Here is a 27,620-nt window from a genome sequence, read left to right on the forward strand (position 1 = left end):
GACGGCGCCTCCATGATGTTCTTCAAGGTCTTCGATGAGGGAGGCCGCCACTTGGAGTGCTGCCCTGCAGGGGGTCGCCAGGATGGTGCAGTGGCTGGCGTCGGGCCCGCCGCTGGCCTCGCCCGCACCTCCTCCAGCGACAGCGGTGACTCCTAGTGGTCCAGCGATTCTCCCGAGCTCATCGAGTCTCTGGAGACAAGCGACGACAGCTACGTGCCCCCGAGCTCTCACCGTGCCTGAAGCAAGGCTGTTGCGTCCGACCGCCACCGTTGTTGATCTGGATGGGGTTGGCACCGGCCTCCGGAGGCCCAATGTTGATGATGGCATCGACGACGCTCGGCGCGTGTAGATAGAGCTCCTAGGAATTCCCTTCTTTTTGTTCCCTGCGAGGAATCAAAAGGACCCCGCGGGGGCGCGTAAAGCGTTTGTAATGTCTTTTGTCGATATTATCCTTATTATGAAAATTTGGGAACGCATGTCCTGCTGAGGCTCAGTCTCCCCTTTCCAATCCCGCGGCAGCTTGGTGCTCTACGCCGACAAGTCCCGGTCCCCAGGCAGGCTGCAAGCGTCACTGGTATGCCAGGTCGTGATGCCATGGTCAAGGCCAGGACGTGAGCGGCCCGAGGTCCAGCAAGAGCTCCTGAGGCGCGATGCTTAAGAGGTCCCCTTTAGCATGCAAGCAGCTACCTGAGGATGGGAAAGGGAGGTGATGTTGCCGCATCATGGCAGCAAAAGGCGAGGATCTTATGCCGTAGCACTGGGTTGGTCCTGGAGCGAGACATATCTTGGCATTCCGGAGACGGTTCCTCGTGTTGCGCCAGACTTGTGCGTCAGCCACTGTTGGGTAGCTAGTTTAGGCCCGTGCGAGCCTCCCCCTCCTCTCCATGCTCTTCTGTGTGCTCTACATCCTCAGGTCCCGGCCCTCGAGCGACCTCAGCCACCGCTGGTATGCCAGGTCGCGATGCCATGGTCAAGGCCATGGGATGAGGGTTGGAGAGTCAGTGAGAACTCCTAAGTCGCCATGCTCAGGAGCCCCCCTTTCAATGCACAAGCGAATTGCATTGGAGAAGAGAAAGATATCCGGGGTACCACCCGCTATAGTCCTCACGAGGTTCCTGCAGGTTAGCGCGAGGAAAGGCACAAACTGCCATGGCGATCGCCGGTCCGCCACTAGTTGCTTCGCAAGGAGGTGAAGGCACTGAGGGCCTGGTGAGGTGGCGTGCGCGGGGGTGCCGCGAGCCAGAGCTCGACCGCTCAGATTTGTCAGCGTTGCTGGGACGAACCCGAGCACAAGCGTCGTGCCGGCATGGGAGGTTCCCGTGGCGGGCGATAATCAAGCAGGTGATAACCATAGATAGATTATGCATGAAAAGCAACTGGCTTAGGTAAATGCGAGAACGATACGTGCCACTAGGTCGGACCCGAGCGGCCTAGGGATGATGCAGCCCGAGGGGCGCCCCCAGCAGGGTGAACTAAAGATGCAAGCGGATACACGGCCACAGGGTCAGACCCACGCGGCCTGGGAATGATGCAGCCCAGGGGGCGCTCCCAGCTAAATAAACTTGGAAAACGTCACCTGGTTTCGTTGTCGAAGAAGTGTTGGGGTAGCTGAAGACATGTAGCGAAGAAGTCGCTCCTCATGAGCCGTCGAGACCCACAGCCTCGGGAGGCCCTAGAGGCTCGGGTGGCCTCCTGAGGACCGTCTCCATCTCTGCCAGGACTGCATGATGCCTGGCCTCCTGACCTACTAGGATGCTCAGCAGATTGCGCTGGAAGGCGGCAGCTACGCTCGGTAGGCCGAATGACATGCGAAGGTAGCTGTGAGGTGGACCCTCACACCAGCCAGCACACAAAGGCTAGAAGCACTCCTGAGATGCGTCCCTGTTGAGCCCTGGGATGTCGATGTAGACGCGCAGCTCACCACCCTCGCCTGCGTGGGGAGTAGTGCCATGTGGGCGGCGGTCGCCACGTATTACTCTTGCCTCATGAAGCTCCTGAGATGCCTTGGTGATGAACTCCTGAGCGCCGGGCGCTCCACGCCCGGTGTCCTCCTGAGGGAAACGTGTCGCGAAGCACACCTCCTCGTGGTGCCCAAGCGCCTCCCTCGTGATGTTGGCCAGGTCCGAGGCCCTCCATAAGAGAGCCCCCGTGCCCTGCCCGAGGAGGGCGCCCACACGCCTCCCTATGCGCGGGAGGGAGGCGCACCAGGCGCGAGCACCTATCCTGAGGTGGCGTCGTTGGAGGCGCCGCTCTCCTGGGGCCCAGAGCAGAGTAGCAGCCTCTTCTTCTTGGGGTTGGCCTCAGGAGGGTACTGCACACCTGCGCTGTCGGGGTCTTCGATTGCTGCAGGTTGGAAGGCACGCTCGAGGGATCACACCGCATCTCTTTCTTCGCAAGGGACTGTGATGATTCCGCCGCTTCCCGGAATCTTGAGGACGTTGTAGCCATGGTGGGTGACTGCCATGAATTTGGCTAGCGCTGGGTACCCGAGGATGGCATTGTACGGCAGGCGGATGTGGGCGACGTCGAAGTCGACGAGGTCAGTGTGGTGATTAAAGTCGGGTCGGCTCGTAGGAGTACCCGAAGGGGCAGGTGGCTCCATCCCGGTAGAGGTGGGCCTGAGTTCCCGAATGCCCCCGACTGTTACTTTGTGGTGGAGCGACAGGGCAGGTTGAGACCACCTAGGAGAGAGGTGGGCCTGGCCCTGGTCGGCGTCCGTGGTTGTGTCAAAATAACACGCTTAACGAGATCTTAGTATTTGCTCTGAGTCTGGCTACTGGCCTATACACACTAACCATCTACGCGGGGACAGTTATGGGCACTCGACGTCGAGGTATCAGCCGAAGCCTTCGTGACGTTAGCGACTAAGCGGCACGCGCCGGGTTGGACCGCGTAACGCAACTTCCTTTGTAATGGAGGTTGCTAGGTCTGCTCTCCGGCCGCCCATGCAATATGCAGGTGTGCAATGGGCGATGGGCCCAGACCCCTGCGCCATAGGATTTAGACCGGCGTGTCTATTGTGCCTAGGTAGGGCTGCATCGTGTTGATCTTCTGAGGCAGGGCATGGCCCAGAAAAGTGTGTCCGAACAAAGGGCATCGAGCGTGTTGGGAAATGTGGTGCACCCCTGTAGGGAAGTTAATCTATTCGAATAGCCATGTCCCTCGGTAAAATGACGACCTGGAGTTGTACCTTGACCTTATGACAGCTAGAACCAGATACTTAATAAAACACACCCTTCCAAGTGCCAGATACAACCGGTGGTCGCTCTCTCACTGGGCGACGAGGGGAGGATCATCGGTTAGGTTTATGCTATGCGATGCTACTTGGTGAACTTACCATCTACTCTCTTCTTCTACTGCAAGATGGAGGTGGCCAGAATCGTAGTCTTCGACAGGACTAGCTATCCCCCTCTTATTCCGGCATTCTGCAGTTCAGCCCACATATGATACCCTTATTCCATTTGATACCAATGCATACATATGTAGTGTATCTCCTTGCTTGCGAGTACTTTGGATGAGTACTCACAGTTGCTTTGCGCCCTCTTTTCCCCTTTCTATACACAATTGCTGCGACCAAACGATGGAGCCCAGGAGCCAGACGCCACTGTCGATGACGACTACTACTACTCGGGAGGTGCCTACTACTATGTGCAGCCCGCTGACGATGACCAGGAGTAGTTTAGGAGGATCCTGGGCAGGAGGCCTGCGCCTCTTTCGATCTGTATCCCAGTTTGTGCTAGCCTTCTTAAGGCATACTTGTTTAACTTATGTCTGTACTCAGATATTGTTGCTTCCGCTGACTCGTCTATGATCGAGCTCTTGTATTCGAGCCTTCGAGGCCCCTGGCTTGTAATATGATGCTTGTATAACTTATTTTATTTGTAGAGTTGTGTTGTGATATCTTCCCGTGAGTCCCTGATCTTGATTGTACACATTTGCGTGTATGATTAGTGTACGATTGAATCGGGGGCGCCACACCGTGCGCGGTGCGCCGCCTCTTGCATTGTCAACGTCGTCAACAACCAAGAGGAACAAGGAGATGACTGTACGTGGAGAGGATGACAGTAGGGACCCACCAGTGTCATGACAGTACGCAAGCAAGTGCCTCTATAGTACAAGCCCAAAAATACGGTTCCTCCTAATGGTTGGACATCTGGGGCTCACGCCATTGTCAACGTAGTCAATAAACGAGAGAATTACACTATGAGCGACTGACACCAGGGACCCAGCAAGTTGCGTAGTTTTTTTAGGAACAAGCAGTTGTTATTTATACTAGTTTTAGTGATGCATTAGGGTAACAACGGGGCTCTGCAGGGGCTGTGGCCCATCTAGCCAGGGTTTTATTTATGTTTACCACGTCATGAGCCCAGTTGTGTTTTTTTTCTTTTTGAAAATGGCTAGCCCAGTTCTATTTTTTTAAAGAAATACCCAAACAAGGCCTACTTGCTTTATCGACCCTGCTGGGCTGCAAATCTTTCAAGACGAGGACAGTTTCATTCGGTTTGCCCAGAAATGGGCTGTACATTTTTAAAACACATCAAACCGGGAATTAGTTTCAATTTTTTTTCATTACAAGATCTTAAATTCCATTGATTTTTATGCATGGACAATTATTTGGATTTTATATTTATATAAATTATTTTTCAAAATAGTTTGAATGTGAATCGATATTTCTGGATTAAAAACAGTTGACCGCACCGAAATATGCAAAATTTCATATACTTTTTAACCGTGGCCAAAATATGGGGTGTAATGCTAACAAAGAGAAGATGGGCTCCAAAAAAATTCTTAAGAATTAGCAAATGGGTTGTACATTATTAGAAATAATGGCAGATGGGTTGTATTCTGTTTTCCACCGATTTGAGGCTGACTTGTGCGCCTACTACAGGTTGACGGGTATGCTTTCATAAAAAAAGGTTGACGCACACACAACGCCTTGTCAACTTAGTCAACACACGAGAGCAGTGATTGTTGGATGTCCATCCAACGGCTGTCGTGCTTCTTCAATCTCTGCTCTTCATGCTCCAACCGCTCAAACAAGCGCCGGCGGGACTGCCTGCTCCCTCCTCCTGTGGCCGGCTATGCTGCCGCGCAGGCCTCATGGCCCCACCATACTCCCATCGCTGGCCTAGCCATCCCTCTACTGACCCACAAATGTTGTTATTTTCCGGCGACGGCAGACGAACCAGTAAACCCTCGTACTCCTCCGCATGGGAAACAACTGCCAAGTATTCCCTAGCTCCGTGTCATTCCCTTCCTAGGCCTCGCCGTCGTCCACCGCCCTGGTGCTCTCGGCGCGGCCTGGTCAACATGGTCAATGAACGACATCCATCGGAAGTGGACTGTATGTGGAGAGGCTGACAGCTAGGTCCACGACCGCACGCAAGGAAATGCCTCCTTATTACGTGCAAAATAATGATTCCTCCACCTGACAGCTAGGACCCATAGGAAGGGCCTCTGTATTTCGTGAAAAAAAATGTTCCCCCCGCTGACAGGTCAGCCCCACCAGCTATATCTTTGCACGCAAGGAAGTGCCTCCTTATTACGCCCAAAAAATGAATACCCCCTGCTAGCTGGGACCCACCATATTGTTGGGCTGACTTGTGGGCCTACTAAGTTGACGGGGACGGAGGGCTTTGTCAACTTAGTCAATACTCCAGCGCCCGTATGTTGTCCATCCAACGGCCATAGTGCTTCTTCAACCTCTGGTATTCTTGCTCCAGCCGCCCAAAGCAGCGTCGGTCGTGCCGCCTGCTCTTGCCTCCTGTGGCCGGTTGTGCTACCGCGGAGGCCTCACCGCGCCCATACTACTCCCACCACTGGCCAGGCCATCCCTCCACTCACCCACACCCCCTGTTATTCTGCGGCGACGGCAGCCTCACACTGCAGCCAAACCAGTGAACGCTCGTACTCCTCTCCGCGTGGGCATCCACTGCCACGTCTTGCCTGGCTCCGCGTCGTCCCGTTCCTAGGCCTCGCCGTCGTCCATCGCCGTGGTGCTCTCGGCGCGGCGTGGTCAATGTGGTCAACGACCGACTTCCATCGGAAGAGTACTGTACATGGAGAGGCTGACAGCTGGGTCCACGGCAGCCGCAAGGAAGTGCCTCCTTATTACGCGGAAAATAATTATTCCTCCACCTGACAACGGGGACCCACCGGACGGGCCACCGGTATTTTGCGAAAAAAATCATTTCCCCCTGACTGCTGGGACCCACCGGACGGGCCACCGTATTTCGCGAAAAAAATGTTCCCCCGCTGCCAACTCGGACCCACCGGAAGTGCCTCCTTATTACGCACAAAAAATGAATACTCCCCCGGCTAGCTGGGACCCACCTTGGTGGGAGGCTGACTTGTGGGCCCACTAAGTTGACGGGGACGAAGGGCTTTGTCAACTTAGTCAATATGAACGATTCTAGCTCCAGTGACCGTACGATGTCCATCCAACGACCGTAGTGCTTCTTCAACCTATGGTCTTCTTGCTCCAGCCACCCAAAGTAGCGCAGGTCGTGCCGCATGCTCCTGCCTCCCGTGGCCGGCTGTGCTGCTGCAGAAGCCTCACGCCCCTACTATTCCCACCGCTGGCCAGGCCCTGCGGCGACGGCAGCCTCACACCACAGCCGAACCAGTGAACCCTCGTACTCCTCTCCGCGCGGACTTCCACTGCCGCGTCTTCCCCGGCTCCGCATTGTCCCTTCCTAGGGCTCGCCATCGTCCACCGCCATGGTGCTCTCCGCGCGGCGTGGTAAATGTGATCAAGGAACGACTTCGATCGGAAGAGTACTGTACGTGGAGTGGCTGACAGCTGGGTCCACAGCCACAGCCCAGTTTTTTTGTGATTTTCCAAGTAAGTCGCTTTGTCAGGCCTGTTGGGCTGCAAATCTTTCAAGACGAGGAGAGCTTTCATTCGGCTGGCCGAGAAACTGGCCCATCAGTAATGAGAAATTGGCTGTACATTTTTAAAACACATCAAACCGGCAATTAGTTTCAAATATCCTTTTTTTCATTTCGAGATTTTAAATTACATTAATTTTTATGCGTGGAGAATTTGTTGGATTTTATATTGATATACATTTATTTTTAAAATCAGTTTGAATGTGAGTCGAAATTTCAGGATTAAAAACAGTTCGGACCGCACCGAAATATGCAAAATTTCGTATAATTTTTTAACCGTGGCCACAATATGGGCTGTAATGCTAACAAAAAGAATATGGGCTCCAAAAAACCTTAAGAATTAGCAAATGGGCTGTAAATTATTAGAAATAATGGCAGATGGGTTGTATGCTGTTTTCCACAGATTTGAGGCTTTCCTAAAAAAAAGGTTGACGCACAAGCACTGACTGCTGGATGTCCATCCAACGGCCGTCGTGCTTCTTCAATCTCTGCTCTTCCTGCTCCAGCCGCTCAAACAAGCGCCGGCGGGAATGCCTCCTCCCTCCTCCCCGCGGCCGGCTGTGCTACCACGCAGGCCTCACCGCCCCACCATACTCCCATCGCTGGCCTAGCCATCAATCTACTCACCCACACCTGCTGTTATTCTCCGGCGACGACAGACGAACCAGTAAACCCTCGTACAGTCATACTCCCCTCCGCGTGGGAAACAACTGCCGTGTCTTCCCTGCCTCCGTGTCGTCCCCTTACTAGGCCTCGCCGTCGTCCACCGCCGTGGTGCTCTCGGCACGGCGTGGTCAATGTGGTCAACAACCGACTTACATCGGAACAGTACTGTGCGTGGAGACGCTAACAGCTGGGTCCACGGACGCAGCAAGGAAGTGCCTCCTTATTACGCGTAAAATAATTATTCCTCCACCCGACAGCGGGGACCCACCGGACGGGCCACCATATTTCGCGAAAAAATGTTTCTCCCCTGACTGGTAGGACCCACCAGCTACACCTTCGCACGCAAGGAAGTGCGTCCGGGCAAAAAAACGATTCACCCCCCTGACTGCTGGGACCCACCCGCTACATCTTCGCACGCAGGGAAGTGCCTGACAGTCGGGTCCCACCTGGTCGAAGCGTATGTAGCGTTGTCACTCTGTTCGTGAACGTGTACGTACATATATACTGGTGGATGTAGAGGCGCGTGTAACACCCCGGATATGATTTACCCAATTTGTAATCCAACTCTTGCCATTTCCGGCTTTAAGTTATTTTATTTTCTCGGGTTCGGGTCTTTGTCTCCGTGTGTTGTTGTCGTTGTCATGCATCTCATATCATGTCATCATGTGCATTGCATTTGCATACGTGTTCATCTCATGCATTCGAGCATTTTCCCCGTTCTCCGTTTTGCATTCCGGTGCTTCGTTCTCCTCCGGTGATCATTTCTAGCCTTCTTTCGTGTGTGGGGATTGAACATTTCCGGATTGGACCGAGACTTGCCAAGCGACCTTGGTTTACTACCGGTAGACCGCCTGTCAAGTTTCGTACCATTTGGACTCCGTTTGATACTCCAACGATTAACCGAGGGACCGAAAAGGCCTTGTGTGTGTTGCAGCCCAACACCCCTCCAATTTGGCCCAAAACCCACCAAAACCTTCTCCATCATCTAGAGCGTTCGATCACGATCGCGTGGCCGAAAACCGCACCTCATTTGGACTCTCCTAGCTCCTCCTATGCCTATAAATAGGTCCTCCTCGAAAATCCCGGATCCACTCCAACCCTAACCCTAGTCTCCCTCCATCTGGCGCGCCGGACACGTCCGGGCCGCACCGGACAAACCGCCGCCGCCGCCCGCCCCGTATCTCCGCCAGCCACGTGGCTCCCCGCCCCACATCGCCGCCGAAGCCTGCCGGGCCCGAGGCCGGCCCTCCCCGCGAGCCGCCCGGGCCAGAGGCGCCTGCCCGCGCGCCTTCGTCCTCCTCCTCCGCGGCGCCTGAGCCGCCGCCTTCCTCCACCAACGCCGGCGAGCGCCGCCACTAGGGAGCGTCTTCAGCGAGCCTTCCCGCCGCCTGACGCGCCGTCAGACCCCGCCGGCGCCGCGCCCGACCCCAGCCACCACTGGCTCCGTCTCTCTCCGGTCGCCTCCTCCACGCACCAAGTCCCTCTCCGGTCGGCCTCCTCCGTCTCCGGCGAGCTACAGTACAATCCGGCCATCCTCGGTTCCCGTGCACCGGATCTAGATCTGGACGTTTAGGTTGATTTTTTTCCCGAAACCCTAGCTCATGTTGCCCTGTTCATCGTGCCGTAACTTTGCATCCGTAACTCCATTTTGCGCATATAGCATATCAAAATGTTCGTCTCAGAGAGTACATCATTTCATTCCATTGCATCATTTTCATTTGAGTTCATCTTGATGCCAGAAATGCTATTAGAAGAGGGCTACTTGAGCTAATTGTCAGATCTGCTGCTCCATTTAGATATTTGTCATTTTTGCCATGATTTTTGTGTGCATGTTATGCCCATGAGCTCTACATATGTTTTGTTAAAGGTTTTGCCATCTTCCCAGAGGTGCAACCTATGTATTTTTGTGATGTGTGTGGTCACTAGCACGAGCTTGCAAAGTGAGGCACTTGGTAATGCTGATTTCAGGGACTTAGCATTTCCACTAAGTCCTTGAGCTGTTTATCTCATATGGCCATATGTTCATGTTGTTTCCTAGGGATCCGTGCCTCTTTTGAGGATGATCAGTAAGTATGTTTTGTTAACCTTGTAGTGCTATATCCATCCATGTCTTTGTTTGAAATTATGGAGCACCCTAGCTTGAGTCAATCGAGCTCTACTTTTGCTACTTTGTGAATCTGGGCAGATTGTCTACTTGTTAGCGATTTTACCGATGATGTTGTGGTTGATCCGTGCATGCTATGCTATTGTTCTTGCCATGTCTAGCTTGAATTTTGTGTATTCTTGATGGGTGTATGCTTAGATTATCATGACTTGCTCCGTAGTGAGTGCATCGAGCTCGTTAACATGCTTACTTGATATCTGTTTTCAGCATGCTCCAATTTTCACTAAGTCTGTGATCTGATTATGCTTTTGCTATGTTCACATGCTTGCAAATGTGTTTTCTGATCCCTTTTGGCTCAAGGTCACTAAGGGACTTATTTTAAGATTTTTGAGTAGCTCCATTCCATGTTTTACTTTGCCATGTTCAGGGCCTGTAGCATATAGTTTTGTTGCTCCGAAGTGGGCTACCTGATCTGAAATTCCAGACAAGTGTTAATTTCACTAAGTCTGAGATCTGTTTACCATATGCATTTTTGCCATGCTTGTTTGAACCTGTTAATGGATGAATTGGCCATAGATCAGTGCTATACTTTTGTTAATCATCTTGAATGCATCCCTGCCATGTATTTTGATGCCATGTTTGGGTGCTGTAGCATGTTTATCTCCTTGCATTTAGATGGCTACTTGCTGTAAATCGCAGACCGGTGTCATATTTGAATTGCTTGCCATTTCCAAACCGTAACTCCGATTCCGGCGTTCTTTATATCGTTTTCAAGCAATTTCATCTCATATTTCCAGTGGCACACTTGGATTTCCATGTTGAGGCCAGGTTCATTCATTCCCTGTCACATCTTGCATATGCTTCCCGCATCGCATCCCGCATAGCATACCATCTTTGCATCATATTGTTTGATCCTTGCACGTGGTTGATTGTGTCCTTGTTGCTTGTTTGTCTTGTTTGGGTAGAGCCAGGAGACAAGTTCGCTAACGAGGAGCCCATTGAGTTTGCTTTCGAGGATCCAGTCAACTCTGACAACTTTGCAGGCAAGATGATCATACCCTCGAAATCACTACTATCTTTGCTTTGCTAGATGCTCGCTCTTTTGCTATGCCAATGCTACGATGCCTACCACTTGCTTTCAAGCCTCCCAAATTTCCATGTCAAACCTATAACCAACCATGTCCTAGCAAACCGTTGATTGGCTATGTTACCGCTTTGCTCAGCCCCTCTTATAGCGTTTCTAGTTGCAGGTGAAGATTGGAGACCGTTCCTTGTTGGAACATTTATTTACTTGTTGGGATATCATTATATTACCATGTTATATTAATGCATATATATACTTGGTAAAGGGTGGAAGGCTCGGCCTCTCGCCTAGTGTTTTGTTCCACTCTTGCCGCCCTAGTTTCCGTCTTATCGGTGTTATGTTCCCGGATTTTGCGTTCCTTACGCGGTTGGGTTATAATGGGAACCCCTTGATAGTTCGCCTTGATTAAAGCTTTTCCAGCAATGCCCAACCTTGGTTTTACCATTTGCCACCTAGCCTCTTTTTCCCTTGGGTTTCCGGAACCCGAGGGTCATCTTATTTTAACCCCCCCCCCCGGGCCAGTGCTCCTCTGAGTGTTGGTCCACCTGTCAGCTGCCGGTGGCCACCAGGGGCAACTCTGGGCTGGCCTACCCGTACCTAGGACAATATGAGTGTGCCCTGAGAAAGAGATATGTGCAGCTCCTATCGGGATTTGTCGGCACATTCGGGCGGTGTTGCTGGATTAGTTTTAACCTGACGAAGTGTCTTGAAGAACCGAGGTACCGAGTCTGATCGGAATGTCTCGGGAGGAGGTCTATTCCTTCGTTGACCGTGAGAGCTTGTCATGGGCTAAGTTGGGACTCCCCTGCAGGGATTTGAACTTCCGAAAGCCGTGCCCGCGGTTATGGGAAGATGGGAATTTGTTAATGTCCGGTTGTAGATAACTTGAACCTTAACTTAATTTAAAATGAATCAACTGAGTGTGTTACCGTGATGGCCTCTTCTCGGCGGAGTCCGGGAAGTGGACACGGTGTTGGAGTAATGTTTGCGCAAGTTGTCCTCTAGTTTCTCGCTCGCGCTTTGCCTCCTCTTCTCGCTCTCTTTTGCGAACAGGATAGCCACCATATATGCTAGTCGCTTGCTACAACTCCACATATATTGTTTACCTCGCCTTACCTATAAGTTTAAATAGTCTTGATCGCGAGGGTGTGAGATTGCTGAGTCCCTGTGGCTCACAGATTACTATTACACCAGATGCAGGGCCTGATGATTCCGCTCCAGGTGACGCGCTTGAGCTCAAGTGGGAGTTTGACGAGGACTCTCAACGATACTATGTGTCTTTCCCTGATGATCAGTAGTGGTGCCCAGTTGGGGCGATCGGGACCGTGTCGCATGTTGGGTAGTCTTTTATTTTGGCGCCGTAGTCGGGCCATGAGTGTTTGGATGATGTAATGTTATTTATGTACCTTGATTGACGTGGCGAGTGTAAGCCAACTATGTTATCTCCCCTTTATTATTTATGTTACATGGGATGTTGTGAAGATTGCCTTACTTGCGACATATGCCTTCAATGCGATTATGCTCTAAGTCATGCCTCGACACGTGGGAGATATAGTCGCATCGAGGGTGTTACAAGTTGGTAATCAGAGCCTTCCCCGACCTTAGGAGCCCCATTGCTTAATCTTTTTAGCGGCCGAGTTGTGTCTAGAAAAATGTTTTGAGTCATTTAGGAATTATATATCGGAGAGTTTAGGAATCCTTTTTACTTCCCAGTCTCCTCATCGCTCTGGTAAGGCATCCTAACATAGAGTTTCGACTCTTCTCTTCTCAAATTTCACAAAAAAAATTAGGATCACGCGGGTATCTTGGAATCGTTCCGATGGTTTTATGACGAGAACATTGTCTTGGTGCCTCCTGTCAGGGGTTTTGTGGAGGTGTCCCAGGGAGTTGAGCTCCGAGGTGTTGTCGTCATAATTTTATCGTTGCAGTTCTGGAGTACCTGAGTTTAGTACGCCAACATTGAAAATCTCTTTTATGCAGTTCGTTGGTGAGATAACCTCGACGCCACCCAGTACTGGGGCGGGAGTTCGGGAGTATCGCCATAACTTGTATAACGGATGCTTTTCGAAGGTTGAGGTAGATGGTTTCTGAAGTTTTTCTCGGTTATGTGTTGAAGGATGGATATAGCTAGATGTAGGATTTGCTAGATTTGGGTGAGATATTATGCTTCCCTTGTATCCCCAACACCTGATTGCATAACCGGAAAGGTTCGGGAGTTTCATAGGTGGGAATTCTTGTAGCTCTAGTTCTTCTTCCACGGATATTGGTTTGAGATTGGGATTTCTTACCGATTATTCGTTCTTGATCCATACCTTGGTCATTTATTTCTCTACCTAAATTCTACGTGGCTTCTCAATTTATGGATATGTGACCATTTCAAGAGGAATGCATTCGTTCATTTTGTTCGGATGTGAAGACTATATGTTGCAATTTTCATTCCATTGGATTCAGCTTCAATATTTGTCTATCAATGTGCTAATGGATGTCAACCTCTTCAGGATGGCTCCTCCAACACGCACGACTCCGAATCCTGATCCGCCGCCACCTCCACCTCCTCCGGAGGCATGGCAAGCTGTGATGGCCGCAAGCAATGCAAACACACAGTTGATCATGCAAATTCTTCAAGAGCGCAATCAAGGCAACCAAGGGAACCAAGGCAACAATCAAAATCACTTTGCTACACTCAACCAGTTCCTTGCTAATGGGCCAAAGACTTTCAGCAATTTTGTTGAGGCGACCGATGCTGACGATTGGCTCGTGGATCTGTGCAAGCATTTCGAGTGCAGTAACGTCAGGCCTGAGGACTTTGTCAAGTTCGCTTCCTTCCAACTCAAAGATCAAGCTGCAGAATGGTTCCAGCAGTACAAGGATTCCAGAGGTGGACGTGTGATCACTTGGGATGAATTCCGTCAAGATTTCAGAGCTCACCATATCCCTTAGAGCATGGTTGAAAGCAAGCGTGAGGAATTCCGCAACCTGAAGCAAGGCTCTTTGTCTGTCTATGACTACAACAAGTTGTTTCAGAAGCTCGCCCGCTTTGCCAAGCAGGACGTCCCTGATGAGAAGAGCATGATATACTAGTTCAGGGGTGGTCTCAGAGAAGAAATTCAGCTAGCTCTTGTTCTCTTTGAGCCCTTGAGGTACGATGAGTTCTACAACATGGCATTGAAGCAAGAGGCCGCTCAACTGAGGTGTGATGCTTCCAAGAAGCGAGTCAGAGATGCTACTCCTTCTTCCGCTACTCAAGTGGCCAAGTAGCAGAAGTATTGGCTTCCTCCTCCTCCGTTCCGTCAGCCGTATCAGCATAAGAGCAAAGGTGGCAGTGGTTCTTCCCACCCACCCAACCCTGGCTTTCAGAACAAGACTTCGTCTCAAGATCCAAGATCGAGTGCTCCGTATCACCGTCCGCTTTCAGAGGTCACGTGCAACAAGTGCCAACAGAAGGGTCACTATGCCAACAAGTGTCTCAACCAGAGGCGTCTTCCTCCTCCTCCTGTGAGATCGGCAAGTACAGCTGTGGGCAAGCATAACGCCAAGCACGCCAAGGTCAACTTGATGAATGCAGCTCAGGCAGAGGATTCGTCAGATGTCATCATGGGTAACCTTCCTGTTAATGATATTCCAGCTAAAGTTCTTTTTGACACTGGTGCATCGCATTGTTTCATCTCGAGACCGTTTACTTCTAGGCATGAATTGGTTTCGCAAGTTTTGCCTAGTCCATTAGCAGTTGTCTCTCCCGGTAAGCGCATGCATGCTAACTCCATCGTTCCGGATGTTACTATCACCTTGGGTGACTACAAGTTTCTGGCTTCTCCAACGGTTCTTGGTGACTCGGATATTGATCTTATTCTCGGGATGGATTGGCTTTCTAAGCACAAGGCGCATCTTGATTGTGCAGCCGGGCAGATTCAATTGACTCATTCGTCTGAGGATGTAATTGTCTTTGCCGCTCGTGATGATACAATCCGTCTGTTTTCTCTCAATGAGAAGGGTGAACTGGATGCTATCTCGCAAATTCCAGTCGTTTGCGAATATCAAGACGTCTTTCCAGAAGAGCTTCCAGGAATGCCTCCGCACCGGCCAGTTGAATTCGTCATTGATCTTGAGCCCGGTACGGAACCTGTGTGCAAGCGTCCTTACAAGCTCGGACCTGAAGAGTTGAAGGAGCTAAAGAAGCAACTCGATATTCAAGAGAGAATGGGTCTCATCCGGCCTAGTTCTTCTCCGTGGGGTTGTGGTGTTCTTTTTGTGAAGAAGAAGGATGGAACGGACCGACTTTGTGTTGATTACCGTCCATTGAACAAGAAGACCATCAAGAACAAATACCCACTTCCCAACATCAATGAGCTGTTCGAACAACTCAAAGGTGCTCAAGTATTCTCCAAGCTTGATCTCCATATGGGTTATCTTCAGATTCGTATCCGTGAGCAAGATATTCCCAAGACGGCTTTTAGGACAAGCTATGGTTCATATGAATACACTGTCATGTATTTTGGCCTCATCAACGCTCCTCCGACTTTCTCTCGCATGATGAACTTCGTCTTCAACGCCTACACCAATGACTTCGTTTTGGTCTATCTCGACGACATTCTGGTTTTCTCGAAGAACAAGGAAGATCATGCCAAGCACTTGCATTTGGTGCTCGATAAGCTCAGAGAACATCAGTTCTACGCCAAGTTCTCCAAGTGCGAATTTTGGCTCGATGAGGTTCTTTATCTTGGTCATATCATCTCTACCAAGGGCATTGCCGTGAATCCTGAGAAGGTGTCTGCAATTGTGAATTGGGAACCTCCTCAGAACATGAAGCAACTCCGTAGCTTCCTCAGTCTCCCAAGCTACTGTCGAAGATTCGTTGAAAACTTTTCTAAGATCGCGAAGCCTCTCTCTAATCTTCTCCAGAAGCACGTCAAGTATGTTTGGTCTCCGGAGTGTGACATTGCTTTCAACACTTTGAAAGAGAAATTGATCAGTGCTCCAGTTCTGACTCCGCCTGATGAATCCAAGCCGTACGAGGTCTTTTGTGATGCCTCTCTCCAAGGTCTTGGCGCAGTGTTGATGCAAGAGAAGAAAGTTGTTGCTTATACCTCTCGCCAGTTGAAGCCCAATGAGAAGAACTACCCCACTCATGATCTCGAGTTGGCGGCAGTTGTGCATGCTCTTTTGACTTGGAGACATCTCTTATTGGGAAGAAAAGTGGACATTTTCACTGACCACAAGAGTCTCAAGTACATCTTCACTCAGCCTAATCTCAACCTCAGGCAAACTCGATGGGTCGAAATGATTCAAGAGTATAATCCGAGTATCGAGTATACTCCAGGCAAGGCCAATGTGATTGCTGACGCATTGAGCAGGAAGGCTTGTTGCAATAGTCTAATTCTCAAGCCTTATCAACCCGAGCTTTGTGAAGCTTTCCGCAAACTTAATCTGCAAGTTGTTCCTCAAGGTTTCCTCACCAACCTTCAAGTCTCTCCTACCTTGGAAGACCAGATTCGCCAAGCTCAGCTTCTTGATGCTATGCTGAAAAAGGTGAAGATTGGGATTGCCAAGAGTCAACCCAAGTACAAGTGCTACCGCCTTGATGACAAGGATACTCTCTTCTTCGAGGATCGTATTGTTGTACCCAAAGGTGAACTTCGTAAAGTGATCATGAACGAGGCTCAGAATTCTCTCCTCTCCATCCACCCTGGGAGCATGAAGATGTATCAGGACCTCAAGCAGGCTTATTGGTGGACTCGAATGAAGCACGAGATTGCTCAATTCGTGAATGAGTGTGATTTCTGCAGAAGAGTGAAGGCAGAACACCAAAGACCAGCTGGTCTCCTCCAACCTCTTGCCATTCCAGAATGGAAGTTTGACCACATTGAAATGGACTTCTCGTGACTAGGTTTCCAAAGTCCAAGCGTGGCAATGATGCTATATTTGTTGTCATCGACAAACTCACCAAAGTGGCTCACTTTCTGCCTATCAAAGAGTCAATCACTGCAGCTCAATTGGCGGAACTCTATACCTCTCGAGTTGTCTCTCTGCATGGTATTCCACAAGTGATCTCTTCAGACCGTGGCAGCATCTTTACCTCCAAGTTTTGGGATTCTTTTCAGAAGGCCATGGGCACCAACATCCGCTTCAGCACAGCTTTCCATCCTCAAACTAGCGGTCAAGTGGAGCGTGTCAACCAGATTCTTGAAGATATGCTCAGGGCTTGTGTGATCTCCTTCGGCATGAAGTGGGAGGATTGTCTTCCTTATGTTGAATTCTCCTACAACAACAGTTTTCAAGCAAGTTCGGGCAAGGCCCCATTTGAAATTATGTATGGCAGGAAGTGCCGTACCCCTCTCAACTGGTCCGAAACCGGTGAACGTCAGCTTCTCGGAAATGACTTAATCATAGAGGTAGAGGAAATGTGCAAAGTCATTCGAGATAACCTCAAAGCAGCCCAATCCTGCTAGAAGAGCTACTATGATAGTAAGCACCGTGATTTGGCTTTCAAGATCGGAGTTCATGTTTACCTCCGCGTCTCTCCTATGAAAGGCACTCGTCGCTTCGGTATCAAAGGGAAGCTTGCCCCTAGATACGTGGGACCTTTCAAGATTGTCAGCAAGAGAGGCGATCTCGCCTATCAACTCGAGCTTCCTTCAAACTTTGCAAATGTTCATGATGTGTTCCATGTCTCTCAACTTCGAAAGTGCTTCAAGACTCCTGACCGCACCGTCAACTTCGAGGACATTGAGCTCCAAGAAGATCTCTCCTATTGTGAGCACCCAGTTGCTATTCTTGAAGAGACTGAATGCAAGACTCGCAACAAGTCAATCAAATTCCTTAAAGTCAAGTGGTCACACCATTCCGACCGTGAAGCTACCTGGGAACGCGAGGATCACCTCCGTTCTGAGTACCCGACGTTCTTTCAGTCCTCGATCTCGGGACGAGATCCTTTCGTAGTGGTGGAGTGTTGTAACACCCCGGATATGATTTACCCAATTTGTAATCCAACTCTTGCCGTTTCCGGCTTTAAGTTATTTTATTTTCTCGGGTTCGGTTCTTCGTCTCCGTGTGTTGTTGTCGTTGTCATGCATCTCATATCATGTCATCATGTGCATTGCATTTGCATACGTGTTCATCTCATGCATTCGAGCATTTTCCCCGTTGTCCGTTTTGCATTCCGGCGCTTCGTTCTCCTCCGGCGGTCATTTCTAGCCTTCTTTCGTGTGTGGGGATTGAACATTTCCGGATTGGACCGAGACTTGCCAAGCGGCCTTGGTTTACTACCGGTAAACCGCCTGTCAAGTTTCGTACCATTTGGACTCCGTTTGATACTCCAACGGTTAACCGAGGGACCGAAAAGGCCTCGTGTGTGTTGCAGCCCAATACCCCTCCAATTTGGCCCAAAACCCACCAAAACCTTCTCCATCATCTAGAGCGTTCGATCACGATCGCGTGGCCGAAAACCGCACCTCATTTGAACTCTCCTAGCTCCTCCTATGCCTATAAATAGGTCCTCCTCGAAAATCCCGGATCCACTACAACCCTAACCCCTAGTCTCCCTCCATCCGGCGCGCCGGACACGTCCGGGCCGCACCGGACAAACCGCCGCCGCCGCCCGCGCCCTATCGCCGCCTGCCACGTGGCTCCCCGCCCCACATCGCCGCCGAAGCCCGAGGCCGGCCCTCCCCGCGAGCCGCCCGGGCCAGAGGCGCCTGCCCGCGCGCCTTCGTCCTCCTCCTCAGCGGCGCCCGAGCCGCCACCTTCCTCCACCGACGCCGGCGAGCGCCGCCACCAGGGAGCGTCTCCGGCGAGCCTTCCCTCCACCCGACGCGCCGTCAGACCCCGCCGGCGCCGCGCCCGACCCCGGCCACCACCAGCTCCATCTCTCTCCGGTCGCCTCCTCCACGCACCGAGTCCCTCTCCGGCCGGCCTCCTCCGTCTCCGGCGAGCTACAGTACAATCCGGCCATCCTCGGTTCCCGTGCACCGGATCTGGATCTGGACGTTTGGGTTGATTTTTTTCCCGAAACCCTAGCTCATGTTGCCCTGTTCATCGTGCCGTAACTTTGCATCCATAACTCCGTTTTGCGCATATAGCATACCAAAATGTTCGCCTCAAAGAGTACATCATTTCATTCCATTGCATCATTTTCATTTGAGTTCATCTTGATGCCTGAAATGCTATTAGAAGAGGGCTACTTGAGATAATTGTCAGATCTGCTGCTCCATTTAGATATTTGTCATTTTTGCCATGATTTTTGTGTGCATGTTATGCCCATGAGATCTACATATGTTTTGTTAAGGGTTTTGCCATCTTTCCAGAGGTGCAACCCATGTATTTTTGCAATGTGTGTGGTGAATAGCACGAGCTTGCAAAGTGAGGCACTTGGTAATGCTGATTTCAAGGACTTAGCATTTCCACTAAGTCCTTGAGCTATTTATCTCATATGGCCATATGTTCATGTTGTTTCCTAGGGATCTGTGCCTCTTTTGAGGATGATCAGTAAGGATGTTTTGTTAAACTTGTAGTGCTCTATCCATCCATGTCTTTGTTTGAAATTATGGAGCAACCTATCTTGAGTCAATCGAGCTCTACTTTTGCTACTTCGTGAATCTGGGCAGATTATCTACTTGTTAGCGATTTTGCCGATGATGTTGTGGTTGATCCGTGCATGCTATGCTATTGTTCTTACCATGTCTAGCTTGAATTTTGTGTATTCTTGATGGGTGTATGCTTAGATTATCATGACTTGCTCCGTAGTGAGTGCATCGAGCTCGTAAACATGCCTACTTGATATCTGTTTTCAGCATGCTCCAATTTTCACCAAGTCTGTGATCTGATTATGCTTTTGCTATGTTCACATGCTTGCAAATGTGTTTTCTGATCCCTTTTGGCTCAAGGTCACTAAGGGACTTTTGTTAAGCTTTTTGAGTAGCTCCATGCCATGTTTTACTTTGCCATGTTCAGGTCCTGTAGCATATAGTTTTGTTGCTCCGAAGTGGGCTACCTGATCTGAAATTCCAGACAAGTGTTAATTTCACTAAGTCTGAGATCTGTTTACCATATGCATTTTTGCCATGCTTGTTTGAACCTGTTAATGGATTAATTGGCCGTAGCTCAGTGCTAGACTTTTGTTAAGCATCTTGAATGCATCCATGCCATGTATTTTGATGCCATGTTTGGGTGCTGTAGCATGTTCGTCTCATTGCATTTAGATGGCTACTTGCTGTAAATCGCAGACCGGTGTCATATTTGAATTGCTTGCCATTTCCGAACCGTAACTCCGATTCTGGCGTTCTTTATATCATTTTCAAGCAATTTCATCTCATATTTCCAGTGGCACACTTGGATTTCCAAGTTGAGGCCAGGTTCATTCATTCCCTGTCACATCTTGCATATGCATCCCGCATCGCATCCCACATAGCATACCATCTTTGCATCATATTGGTTGATCCTTGCACGTGGTTGATTGTGTCCTTGTTGCTTGTTTGTCTTATTTGGGTAGAGCCAGGAGACGAGTTCTCTAACGAGGAGCCCGTTGAGTTTGCTTTCGATAATCCAGTCAAGTCTGACAACTTTGCAGGCAAGATGATCATACCCTCGAAATCACTACTATCTTTGCTTTGCTAGATGCTCGCTCTTTTGCTATGCCAATGCTACGATGCCTACCACTTGCTTTCAAGCCTCCCAAATTTCCATGTCAAACCTATAACCAACCATGTCCTAGCAAACCGTTGATTGGCTATGTTACCGCTTTGCTCAGCCCCTCTTATAGCGTTTCTAGTTGCAGGTGAAGATTGGAGACCGTTCCTTGTTGGAAGATTTATTTACTTGTTGGGATATCATTATATTGCCATGTTATCTTAATGCATCTATATACTTGGTAAAGGGTGGAAGGCTCGGCCTCTCGCCTAGTGTTTTGTTCCACTCTTGCCGCCCTAGTTTCCGTCATATCGGTGTTATGTTCCCGGATTTTGCGTTCCTTACGCGGTTGGGTTATAATGGGAACCCCTTGATAGTTCGCCTTGATTAAAGCTTTTCCAGCAATGCCCAACCTTGGTTTTACCATTTGCCACCTAGCCTATTTTTCCCTTGGGTTTCCGGAGCCCGAGGGTCATCTTATTTTAACCCCCCCCCCCCCCCCCGGGGCCAGTGCTCCTCTGAGTGTTGGTCCACCTGTCAGCTGCCGGTGGCCACCAGGGGAAACTCTGGGCTGGCCTACCCGTACCTAGGACAATCTGAGTGTGCCCTGAGAAAGAGATATGTGCAGCTCCTATCGGGATTTGTCGGCACATTTGGGCGGTGTTGCTGGATTAGTTTTAACCTATCGAAGTGTCTTGAAGAACCGAGGTACCGAGTCTGATCGGAACGTCTCGGGAGGAGGTATATTCCTTCGTTGACCGTGAGAGCTTGTCATGGGCTAAGTTGGGACTCCCCTACAGGGATTTGAACTTCCGAAAGTCATGCTCGCGGTTATGGGCAGATGGGAATTTGTTAATGTCCGGTTGTAGATAACTTGAACCTTAACTTAATTTAAAATGAATCAACTGAGTGTGTTACCGTGATGGCCTCTTCTTGGCGGAGTCCGGGAAGTGGACACGGTGTTGGAGTAATGTTTGCGCAGGTTGTCCTCTAGTTTCTCGCTCGCGCTTTGCCTCCTCTTCTCGCTCTCTTTTGCGAACAGGATAGCCACCATATATGCTAGTCACTTGTTGCAGCTCCACATATATTGTTTACCTCGCCTTACCTATAAGTTTAAATAGTCTTGATCGCGAGGGTGCGAGATTGCTGAGTCCCTGTGGCTCACAGATTACTATTACACCAGATGCAGGGCCTGATGATTCCGCTCCAGGTGACGCGCTTGAGCTCAAGTGGGAGTTCGACGAGGACTCTCAACGATACTATGTGTCTTTCCCTGATGATCAGTAGTGGTGCCCAGTTGGGGCGATCGGGACCATGTCGCATGTTGGGTAGTCTTTTATTTTGGTGCCGTAGTCGGGCCATGAGTGTTTGGATGATGTAATGTTATTTATGTACCTTGATTGACGTGGCGAGTGTAAGCCAACTATGTTATCTCCCCTTTATTATTTATGTTACATGGGATGTTGTGAAGATTGCCTTACTAGCGACATATGCCTTCAATGCGATTATGCCTCTAAGTCGTGCCTCGAGACGTGGGAGATATAGTCGCATCGAGGTTGTTACAACGCGCACGTAGCATGTACACGTACGTACAACGGCCATGGTGCAAGAAACAAAATACAGCAACGTATGTGTACATACGGGCGGGGTCTCGAACGCCTACTCACGCATACGTACAGCGAGGGCTCATTGACATGGCTGGGTCGGAACATAGAAACATCGTCGTCGTCGTGTTCATGGGGAGGCAATAGAATGCGTCGTGTTCATGGGGAGGCAACGGAATGTGTCGTGTTCATCGGGAGGCAATGGAACGCGTGGGAGCCAACCGGCTGGGTCAGAACGGAATGCGTGGTCGTGTTCATCAGGAGGGTTGGGACAGAACAGGCGATGGAAACGAGGCCTGGCATACCGCAGAACGGAGGAAACAGCCTTGTGTTCGATCGGGCACGTTCGAAACGGGATCATGTTCATCGGGAGGGGTCTGGCGTACCGCAAAACGGAGGAAACGGACCTCCTACGGTCGAAACGGGTGTCCTGTTGATCGGGAGGGGTGTGGCGTACCGCAAAACGGAGGAAACGGACCTCCTACGGTCAAAACGGGGTCTTGTTGATCAGGAGGGGTGTGGCGTACCGCAAAACTGACGAAACGGACCTCCTACGGTCGAAACGGGGGTCCTGTTCATCAGGAGCGGTGTGGCGTACCGCAAAATGGGACTCCACGGGATACTGTTCATCTCCACTATCGACCTCCTCCAGCCTCCATGGGCTACCGTCGACCTCCTCCAGCCTCCACAGGCTCCTGTTCATCCAGCCTCCACCGCGTGCTACTCCACCGGCTACTGTTCAACCACCCCTCCACGGGCACCCCTCCATCATCTACTGTTCATCCAGCCCTCCACACCACGGGGTCCTGTTCATCCAGAGGCAACAGCACCGCTCACTGTTGATCCAACTCCCCCCCGCAACGCTCACTGTTCATCCCAGAGGCAGCATCGATCGGCTTCAGTTAGCAGCAGTAGCGAAGGAATCGCTTGATCGGGTTCAGTTAACAGCCATCGATCGAAGGCTCGGGTTCAGTAACGGGTAGCCTGCAGTGCAATCGCTCGGGTTCAGTTAGAGCCCAATGCCTCGCTCGGGTTCAGTTAGAGCCAATGCCTCGCACACACGCACGTACATGTATGAGAGAAACGCGCATCGCTCGGCCCCCGACCTCCCACCGTAACCAGGAACTCCCCGAAATTTTCCCCGCCCTCGCTTCTACCACGGTTTTTTCCATAGTGGATGGCCCAAAGAATGTCATGCAGCTGCGTCTCCGGCCCGCCCAGGATGAAAAGCCCATTTTTTCTCATGATTTTTTGTCATAGAAGTAGGAGCCCACCACATCTATGATGATACTGGGTTTTGTCACAATTATCATCATAGAAGTGTCATATGTATGACAGAAAAAAATTGTTCGGCCCAAAATGTCACGGGTGTGTATTTCTTTTGTAGTGTTTGGGTTTGAGTGTATCCATGACAGATGTGAGTTGTTAATTAATGGTTCAACTTAAGGTGGAAACTTTAATACACATCTGGGTGGATTGCTTGTGGGCAGCTGGAGAATCCAGTGTTGTCCTAGGATATCCCGGAGTACCCGTGTGATCATCCTACGGTCCGCCACCCAGGTTGAAAGGGATCATAAGACTATTCCTGCTAGAAACTTCCGTGTGCAGCTAGAAGCCATTATGGGCTCTGGCATAGTTGAGTAGGTTGCGTGAACTCTTGAAGAGGTGGACTAGCAGATGTAAGGGATTGTAGGTGTACCGGTCCACCCGGAGTAGAGAGCAAATGATTCTAAAAGACTGTGTCTCGGTCATCTGTTTCTCAAACACCATGCAGTGCGAGAAATACAACGAAGGAGATCGAGTCTTTTGGGGAAAGTGCGCAAACCTCTACAAAGTGTATAAACTAATCATGGTTAGGCGTGTCCTCGGTTATGGACATCTTGAGTATCTGGCTCTTGGATTATCATATGGATCTAATCACTCTAAAATTAATTTGTTGGGTTGATAATTATTTTTAATTGGGATTGAGTTGGAGGAACCTTCTCAATATTGTTCAACTACCATGATAGTTAAATAAAATATATTCCTTTGTTGTAGGGAAAAATTGGCTTTTCGCAAAACATATTAACCATACAGCCTCCACCAGCCATATATGCATGTAGTGATACCTTTTATCTGTTCATTACTCTCCTGTGTTACATTGGCAGCATATTCCATGTGCTGACCCATTTTCGGGCTGCAACACATCATGTTGCAGACTCTTCAGACGAGGAGTAAGGTGCGATAGGTCGTTTTTCATGCACTCAGCTATGCCATTGGAGTTGATGGACTCACTTTATCTTCCAAGCCTTCCGCTGTTATCGTATTAGATGGCCTTAAGCCATATTTATTGTAATAAGTTCTCTCTTGAGACATTTGATGCAATAAGTGTTTGATTGCCACTCTGTTATAAATCCTTTGAGTACTGTGTGTGTCAGCATTACCGATCTAGGGATGACACTGAAGCACAGAGACTTGACCGTTTGAGGTCGGGTCGCTACAATTCATTTTCCACCATTCTTTCACATTCCACGGCTAGCCGAATCCATGGGTACCGTCCATACCAACACTTTCTAAGGAATTTATTATTTGACAACATAAAGTAAATTTCTTTTTCATTTTGGGACTGGGCATCCCTATTACCTTTGCCACACTCACGTGCAATGACAAGTGAACAAACACTCATCTAGAGAATAACACATCTATCATGCAAAATATTGGCCACCCCCTGCTGCTTCATGAGCGGTACGAGCACACAAAAAGGAAATTTATTTTAAAAATTAGAGATGGCACATACAAATTAGCTTAGAACGACATCGGAATACCGCATATAGGTAGGTATGGTGGACTCATATGGCAAAACTGGTTTTAAGGATTTTGGATGCACAAGTAGTATTTCTACTTAGTACAAGTGGAGGCTAGCAAATAGATTAAGAAGCAACCAATGAAGAAACGAAAAATCACATAAGCCAGCATTAAGCATAAATAACACCGATGCACCACAAGTAGGATGTAATTTCATTGCATAACTATTGACTTTCGTGCTTGCATAGGGAATCACAAACCTTAACACCAATATTCTTACTAAAGCATAATTACTCATCAACATATCACTATCATCATATCTCAAAACTATTACATGAAAGTTTATTTTGTCCAATGATCTTCATGAAAGTTTTTATTATATCCCTCTTGAATATCTATCACTTTGGGACTAGTTTCATATATTGCAATTGCTTTGACAAGCTCAAACAAATTTAAGTGAAGAACATGAGCATAAAGATTTCCATCTCTCAAAATAATATAAGTGAAGCATGAGAATTTCTTCAAATTTTTATCTAACTCTCAAATAAATCTAAGTGAAGCATGAGAGCATTTAATCAAATATATTAAAGCACACCGTGCTCAAAAATATATAAGTGAAGCACTAGAGCAATTCCATAGCTCAAAAAATTTAAGTGAAGCATAAAGAGCAATTCTAGCAAATCATAGCATAATTTTTCCTCTCTAAAATAGGTGTATCCAGCAAGGATAGTTGTGACAAACTAATAATAAAATCAAGCAAAGATTCATATAATACAAGACGCTCCAAGCAAAACTCGTGATATGTGACGAATAAAAATATAACTCCAACTAAAACACCGATGGTCATTAGAAGAAAGAGGGGATGCCACTTGGGGCATACCCAAGCTTAGTTGCTTGTTTCTCCTTGAATATTATCTTGGGGTGCCATGGGGCATCCCCAAGCTTAGATTCTTCTTACTCCTTATTCCTTCATCCATCACGATCTCACCCAAAAGTTGAAAACTTCAATCACACAAAACTTAACAAAACCTTCATGAGATCCATTAGTATAACAAAGAAAATCACTACTCTAAGTACTATTGCAAACCCCTTCCTATTTTATTTTTGCATTATATCTATTGTATTCCTACTTTACCATGGCTTATACCCTCCAATACAAATCATAGATTCATCAAAATAAGCATACATCGCAAAGAAAACAGAATCTATCAGAAATAGAATAGTCTGTAGCAATCTGAAAACCTCGTATACTTCTGTAACTCCAAAAATTATGAAACATTAGGACAACATGGGCAATTTGTATATCAATCTTGTGTGCAAAAATCAGGATTTTATCACGCTTCTGTGAATACTGAAATTATTTTACTGGGCGCAAAAGTTTCTGTTTTTCAACAAGATCAAATCAACTATCACCAAACATGATCCCAAAGCCTCAGCTTGGCACAAACACTAATTAAAACATAAAAACACAATCATAATAGTAGCATAATTGTGCAAACACTCAAGAACAGAAAGAAAAAGGCAAACATAAAATTTATTCATTGGGTTGCCTCCCAACAAGTGTTATCGTTGTAGGCCCCTAGCTAGGCATAATGCATAGATTCAAGTATTGTCATATTTATTTCCGATTCCTCAATTGAACACCCAACATTCCTCAGATATTTAGCATATAAATTTTCTATAACAATACTCCTAGGAATGAGTTGAAAAATTCATTCTTGCAAGTAGGATCTTTTATCACTTCAACAAAATCGGGGTGAATACTAATCATCTTAAGATCTTCCTTGTTGTTATTAGAAGAGGCACCCTTGTTCTTAGTGCCTTGAGTAAACTTGCAAATTTTTACAGGGTTTTTTTCAATAGTTTTAACGGAAGAAAAGTTGAGCTTAAGTTACTAAAAATTTCTTCCAACTTATCTATCTGAGAGGGGCTTTCTTGAATTCTTTCATTGATTACGGTTTCCTTTTACTTTAGTAATTTAAAAATCTCTCCCTCTTTTGACCCATTTATTAGCAAGATTATGCATTCTTTTATCCAAATTTTCAATTTGTTCCTCAGTAATCATCTTCATTTCAATAGCATCTAATCTTTGCATAACATGCTCGAGAGTCAAATTTGTGTCATTAACAATGATAGGTGGTGAACCCACTAGATTTCCCATAGCATTAAAAGCATCCAAAGATGGACACATCCAGAAATTCCCACCGGTAATCATATCAAGGACGAATCTATACCAAGTGGTAATCCCCACATAAAAACTATGAAGAAGAATGACGGCAGGTTGCTTATGAATAGATCTATTATGAGCATCGCAAATTCTATACCAAGCATCTTTTAGATTCTCCCCTCCCTTTGTTTAAAATTAAGAACCTCATTCTCGGGGGTACACGCAATAGAGGAAGAGCTAGCCATAAAGACAAAGCAAGCAAGATTGCGAACAGATCTGTCAAGAAAAACGGCGAACGAAAAAGAGGGCGAATAAAACGGTAAAATTTTGTGAAGTGGGGGGAGATGAAAATGAAAGGCAAATGGAAATAATGTAAATTGCAAGGAGATGAGATTTCTGATTAGGCACAGAATCATCACCGCCCAAGCGACTATACTGACAGAATAATAGTTCGGAATCAAAACTAAACACTACAACCGTCAGACACACCCAAATACAGGGGTGCCGCGCACCCCCTATGCTTCACCGATGAGGTACTCGATCATGAATTCCTAGAAGGATTCAAACCCGTGAACATAGAGTCATATGACGGAACAACAGACCCTGGGGTCTGGATTGAGGACTTTATCCTTCACATCCACATGGCTCGTGGAGATGATCTCCACGCCATCAAATACTTGCCCTTAAAGTTGAAAGGAC

Source organism: Triticum urartu, chromosome 3A (genome assembly GCF_056163025.1).
Source record: "Triticum urartu cultivar PI428250 chromosome 3A, HENAU_Tu73, whole genome shotgun sequence".
Taxonomy (NCBI): Eukaryota; Viridiplantae; Streptophyta; class Magnoliopsida; order Poales; family Poaceae; genus Triticum; species Triticum urartu.